This window comes from Pseudopipra pipra, chromosome W (assembly GCF_036250125.1).
Source record: "Pseudopipra pipra isolate bDixPip1 chromosome W, bDixPip1.hap1, whole genome shotgun sequence".
In the NCBI taxonomy this organism is placed as follows: domain Eukaryota; kingdom Metazoa; phylum Chordata; class Aves; order Passeriformes; family Pipridae; genus Pseudopipra; species Pseudopipra pipra.
Window position 1 is genome coordinate 15,209,154 of NC_087580.1, and position 7,144 is coordinate 15,216,297.

Genomic DNA, 7,144 nt, shown 5'->3' on the forward strand with positions numbered 1-7,144 from the left:
GGAGATAGAACACCTGAACCAAGTCATCCTCATTTCAACAAGCCCAGAGAATCTGCCTGCTTCTGGCTGCACACAGCCACGCAGCCCTGTTCCAGAGGGAGAATGTGCTACCTGAAGGCAAACCAGCACATTGTCCTGGGGGAAGGAAGAAATTCCCTTCTAACAACTGAGTTGGAGTGGGGAAGTCCAGCTGTGGGGAGGGAGACAGTCCCATGGGCACACCAGCAGAGGAGACCAGACCCTTGGCCTTCCTGGGAAACTGAAGAGAAAAGGAGGAACACAGCAAGACAGAGAGACAAGCCCTGACACAATGAGATGGCAAAGAGAATTGAAATGGGCTGTAAAGAAGCAAGGGAGAAGCACAAGACACTGCCAGGAAAGGCTGGTGCAGAAGATGGGAGCAGTTTTACATTGGTAATTGCTGAATGCCAGCTAACGCATAACAAACGTCAGGCATTCCATTTAAACTTGCTTTTTTAGAAAGTCTTGCAATAGGTGTTCTACAACTTCTAAAATTATTAGGAACCGAAAAGAAGATAAAAAATGCTCCAGAAAGAGAAATGACTGTGAGGTCTCTGAAAAACGCATAAACTGAACACTAAAAACAAACCTGACACCCAAGAAACGTTTCCAAAAGCTTTCCATGTAACACACAAACTCATCCATTTCCTTATCGTGTAACTCATATTTAAGTAACTACCTTTTCTTCCCGTAGTGCCGTTTAAATCACAACTGTAGTATTTGCCAACTTTAAACTGCAGAGGTGGCATGACCAAGCTTTGTTTTTTTCAAGCTTCCAAGTTTCTACATTGCAGTTCCAGGCTGGTTTGCAGATGCCCCCCTCGCCCGCCGCGCCGGGGGAGCCGCTCTGCAGCCCCGCCTGTGCCCGGGGCCGCACCGGGGACCCAAAACCCGCCGCTGCCCCCTCGGTGCTGCATCGGGGCCGGGCCGGGCGGCCCCCGCGGGTGCTGCAGGGCCGGGACGGCAGCGCCGCAGCCGCCGAGGGGCACCGGGGCTCCCCCGGTCCCGCCGCTCCCCCTCACCCCCCACGGGCAGGACACGGCCGGGGGTCCCCGACAGTTCCCGCGGGTCCCCTCAGCGAGCGGCGAGGGGTGGGAGGGGGGGCCGGCAGAGGCAGCGCCCCCTTCCCCTCCCGGCTCCGAGGACATTTTGTTTTCCCTCCCCAGGACAAAGGACAAGGAGGAGCGCGGCACTCACCTGGCGAAGAGCAGCCCGCTGGCCGGCACCGGGGGCCCCGAGGACGGGGCGCTGCTCCGATGCTCGCTCTTCCCGCGGCCAAGGGCGGCCCCGCGCCCGCCCGGCGAGGGAGCGGCGCGGGCAGCGCTCGCAGTCCCGGCGCCATTGCTGCCCGCCCGTCCCAGCCGCTCTCGGCAGCCCCGCTCGCCGCCCTCAGCAGCCCCGGAGCCCTCAGAGTGCCGGGCCCGACTCGGCCCTCCAGCGCGGCACCCGGGGCGCCGGCCGAGTGTCCCCAGAGCGAGCGGCGGGGAGCGCGCCCGGGAGCCATGCGGGAGCTGCCGCTGCTCCCCGGCCATCCTGTGCCGTGTGTGTGAGGGAGCGCCGCCATCTCGGCTCCTTCCTCCCCGCCCCCCGCACAACATGGCCGCCCGCTCGCGGGCCCCCCCATCACCCGCCCCTCTGCCACATCAGTCCCATTTCAAATTTTCATGAACCCTTTAACTAGTTCTCAGGCAAGGTTCCGAGGTATCTTGCCTGCAACGGGCAGTTCTGTTGAGCACATGTGCAGGGTAAGTAACTACACAAACACAACCAACATACCCTAACTGTGATTGCTAACAATGCCAACACCAAACCAGCAAAACATAGTCCAAACCAAACACTTTCCATTAAAGTCCTGGAGCACCTTTCGCTGGATAATCACCCGGCATACGTATCAAGTAATCCTCTAAAGGAACGCAGCAAAATTAAACTTTTACACCCCTCGCCCCGAGGGATGACTCACGTCTAGCAACACCAAAAACGACCCACACACACCTCTCCTAACTGGGGGGGGGAGGGGGGGCACAGCACACGCCTTGCTTAATTATTCTTGCTGCCAAAGTAATAACACAAACTACGAAAATATCTGGTTGAGACCAACACTCTGCCTTTGACGTATCCTGCTGACTACCCCAATTAGATGGTACAGACCCTTCTGAGGCTGTAACAAGGTTCTTTTAGAGGATTACTTTGAAGGCGAGATTAAGGCACAAAACTCCAATGTTAGATCACAAACAGCCAATTAACTTTCTTTGCAACAATAAGTAATGGTAAAAGCAAGGGTGGGGTGTCAGGGGTGACAGCGGGTCTGTCAGCACCTTGGCACATACTGACGAAGCAATAGATGTTGACCAGATCAAAGTATACCCCTGAGATGGACTGAAAGAGAGGACTGAAAATGGAGGCCCTGATCCTGACAACATACTGATGCATCCTGAAGAAGCTGTCCTGTGGGAACAGAGAACACTGTCTCATGAGAACAGGAGCACTGTCTCATGAGAACAAGGACCTGTTTTGAACGAGAGTGGTTGGGAAGAACATCAGCATGAGAGAAAAATAAGAGCAGGTGCTCGGGACTGTTGTGGGAAAGAACTGGGCTGTTTTGAGAAAGAGCAAAGTTGTTGTGAGAAAGTAGAGTTTAGAAAATGCACCTATTAGCTGTAAGAATTCTGGTGTGAAAGTTTGAACTGTCCTATCCGTGTGCATTACGTGTGTTCAAAAACTGTACTTAAGGGGCTGCGCAGCAGCCCCGGCTGTCCCTGCTTTTTTCTTGGAATAAATTTTGCTGGAACCTTTTTTCGTGTCGCTTTGGCCGTTCCGACATTATCAGCTACAGTGGGGGAGAGGAAGAGGGAGAGAGAAGGAAAAAAAAAGGCATAAAAAGGAAAGTGCCAAACGATTACCAGCAGCAGTGAGAGGACCGGGTGTAGTCAGCTTTTGGGCAGTCAGGGAAGGGTCCCTGGAGAGCAGATATGATCCAAGACGAGCAGGAGACGCAGGCAGGTGGAACAGGAGCAGGACGAAGGCAGGTGAGACGGAGCCAAGCAGGACGGAGCGAGCAGTGGGGCCAGCAGCCAGCACGGGACGCTGGGCGACTGGACTGGACCCCACAACAATTCTGGCACTGCCTTAAACCCCCCCGGTGGGCTCTCACTGACCAGTTTGGCTCCGGGCAGATCTTTCCATGGTGTCCATTGGTTAAGCAGCTGGTAGCCAGGCAGGCTGGCTCTGCCAAGGTCCCCCAGGTGGATGAAGGCAGCCCTGCTAAAGGCTAAAGTCGGTGTCTGACGTTTTGTTCAGTTTTGTTGGGCTGACCCTGAACCCAAGGGAAGCAGAGACAAATTCCAGGGCTTTAGCTGGAGCAAGGTTGGGGGCTTTTCCCAAGGGCAGCACTACACCAGACTGTTTGTGTGAGTGTGAGACAGGCAGAACCACAAATGCCTGCCCAGCCCAGAGCAGTCAGTGTGGGGCTGTGCTTGCTGCTGCAGAGACCCCCAGGGAACAAACCCAGGCAATACTTTGGGTTTATTCCTTGCTCTGTGTCACTGGAATAGGATGTTCCACAGGAGCTCTACCCCCTCTGTGGCACCGGGTGGCTCAAAGTTGAAGGGGGGGGGGTCAAGTGCAAGTTCCCTTCTGAAGTGTGTGTCCCTAAGGAGGGCACTTGCCCTATTATTGCTCATTATTTGTAATATCCTATAGATCTATCATACAACACCTAAGGATGGATTCTATAGAATATGTGCCATCAATATTTGGGTTGGGTCTGGCTGAGCTGCAGTTCAGTTCCCCACAGATGCCCTCCCAGGGCTGGGCTTGGCATTGGCAGCTGGAAGGGTGTTGAGAACACCCCAGTGTTTTGGCCACTGCTGAGCACAGCACCAACACTGGGACATTCCTTCCTTAGCTGAGGGCAAGAGCCTGGCAGGGGACCCAAGCAGGCCAGCTGAGCCCAACTGAGCCAAGGGACATTGCAGACCATGTGACATGATTGGCACAGAATCCCAGAGTGATGGAACCCCAGAAGAGTTTGGGTTGGAAGGGACCTTTCGAGGCCATCTGGTTCAACCCCCCTGCCATGGGCAGGGACATCAGCCACCAGACCAGCTTGTTCCAGGTGTCACCCCGAGTGGGGGACACAGGCCAGTGCCCGCTGCCAGCAGCAGGAATCCGGGCAGGGTGAGGATCTCTCACTTGGCTTTGGGCTCTCCGACGGCCCAGGGGAATGCCATGAGGATGGGAAGCAAAGCCTGGAGCGCTTGGAGGTGCAAAGCCTTAACATCAGCCCCTCTGGCTCCCAAAGCTTCTCCCAGATCCCTTTGGCTGCAGCAGGAAGGGCAGCAGGAGGTTTCCTGCCCGCTGTGGGGGCAGCGCTGCAGGGGCCGCTCATGTCAGACCCCCCTCTCTGCTGGGGACAGCTTTGCTCTTGGGGACACCGCTCTGCCCCAGCCCAGGGACACCAGCACTGCCCAGGGCCGGCACCTTCCAAGGGGGACCCCTCTGAGCACAGGTCCCCCCACCCCCAGGGACCCGTGCCTTTAGAAAAACATCTGTCAAATGTATTTACATTGTCCAGGCCTGTAAAACAACAACAATCTGTGAAATGCATTTACAGAACAACAACAAAGTAACTCCATAGAAACCATATCTAGAATGTATTGACATGAGTAGAATCTTTAGAAAAGCAAAAATCAACAACACTCTATAAACCTTAGTTAGAGAACAACAACAAAAGAGCAGCACATCAAATGTATGCACAGGAGATTCAGATCCCTGTCCGGTCTGTCTGCCAGTCCTGGAAGAAAAGCCAGGATGGAGCCCGGCTGGGGATGGGAGCTGGATCTGGCAGGATGCTGGGGGGGTCTGTGGGGCTGGGAGGGATCTGTGGGGCTGAGGGGGGGTGTCTGTGGAGCTTTTTTAGTTTACAGTCAGGTATTTATCTTTGTTTAAGAAATGGAGGCTTTTCCCTGGCATAATTGATACAGAAACAAACTCTATCCCAAGCAAATGCTCCAAAGACATTCCTAAGGTATTGTGCAGAAAAGGTGGAAAATAACCCTTGGAGTAATGTGAAGCTGGCCACTGGTGTGGGCTATTCCAAACACAACGCTGGCACGCAAGGGAGACAAAACAGAAAAGCAGACAAGGTCCAGCAAGAGCTGGTGAGCCCTGGACTACTTGCTGCCCAGGTGTGAAGAGCAATAAAAGCCTCCAGACAGGGGGAGTTGATTTCACATGAGCTGTCATTGACAGAAGGGGAAACTTTTTCAGTCAGAACAACAGGTCAGCAGAAAGACAGACTTGTTTTTTCTACAAAATGGAAGGAAAAGAAAGGAAAGAGTGAGGCTGCAGCTCTCCACAATCATCATGAGATAGACTAGAACTAAAACTGAGGCAAAGGACTTCAATAAGCGCAGCATTGTTCACACTTATGGCTGTGTCCTGGTTCCAGGGGCTGGGACCAGTTTATCACGCTGTGGGTATAACCCAAAGTGTGCATCCTTTGAAACCTGCCCAGTGTGTGACAGGAATTCCTGTCCCAGGAACCACGCCAAGCAGTGCAGGAGGAGCCTCCCAAGCAGCAGTTGCAGGGCAGCAGGGACCGACTTGAGCTGCCTTTGGTGCCCAGGAACTCCCCCCACACAGCCCCTCTCCTGCCACGAGGGACCACCAGAACAGGGGGAGCCCAAAGGACTGGACTGGAGGAATTGAACAGACATTTTGGGGCCATTTGATGGACATTTTGCAGGGGTGGTGCACAGACTAAGGGAAGGAGACCTGTGTGTTCTAGCAAAGAATGGGAAGAGGGTGGTGGGGGGTGAAGTTGTATTGAGTCGTGTGGGGCCTGGGCATGATGGGACTGGTGTGGAATAAGGGCCAGAATGTGCTGCTTTGGGCCGGGGTGGAGTTAATTTTCTTTGCAGGGGCTGCTGTGGGGCTGGGGTTGGGCTTGTGCTGAGCACAGGCTTGAGAACACAGAGGTGGTTTAGTTAGTGCTGAGCCTCCCCAGAGCCAAGGCCTTTCCTGCCCCTGGCACAGACACACTGGGGAGGGGCTGGGGGTGGGGGGGAGGTTGGGAGGGGACACAGCTGGGACAGGTTTGGAGTGATGGAGATTGTTTTCCCAAGTCCCCATTCCACGGGATAGGGCCCTGCTCTCCTGGAGGTGCTGAACACCTGCCCAACTGTGGGAAGCAGGGAATGAATCCCCTGTTTTGTTTTGCTCCTGCGTGCAGCTTCTGCTCGTCCTTATTAAAGTGTCTTTCTCTCAACCCACGAGTTTTCCAGCTTTTCCCCTCCCAGTTCTCTCCAGGGTCCTGCTGGTGGGGGAGTGAGGAGTGGCCGGGAGGGGCTTGGGGGCTGCATGGGGTGAAACCACAACAGCCTTTGTTGGTGTCCAGGGTGGGGCTGGGAGTGTTGGAGATAGCCACAGATGTGTCTGGGATGTGCTGCTGAAATTTGCAGCTGCTGGTGCTGTCTGGGGCTCCTGGCTGTGTGTCAGAGTCTGGGGCTCCTTGGTGGCTGGAGCTCCGTGTGAACTCGAGCTGAAGGGCCTGTGACCTGTGGGTGAGTCCAGGCTGGAGCAGAGACCCCCCTGCAGCCCGGGGAGGAGCCCACACTGGAGCAGATTTGCTGGCAGGACTTGTGACCCCGGGGGGGATCCACACTGGAACAGCCTGTTCCTGAGGGACTGATCCCATGGAAGGGACTGACACTGGAACAGCCTGTTCCTGAGGGACTGATCCCATGGAAGGGACCCACACTGGAACAGCCTGTTCCTGAGGGACTGATCCCATGGAAGGGGGACCCACACTGGAACAGCCTGTTCCTGAGGGACTGACCCCATGGAAGAGACCCACACTGGAGCAGCCTGTTCCTGAGGGACTGATCCCATGGGAAGGACTCAGGTTGAAGAAGTCCATGGAGGACTGTCTCCCGTGGGAGGGAGCCAGGCTGGATGGAGCAGGGGAAGGACTCCTCTCCCTGAGGTTGAAGCAGCAGCACAAACATGGGATGAACTGACCATATCCCCCATTCCCATCTCCCTGGGCCCCCGGAGTGGAGGGGGAAAGGGAGGAAATCAGGGATGAAGTGAAGCCCGATGGTTTTGTAGGATTTGTAGGGAG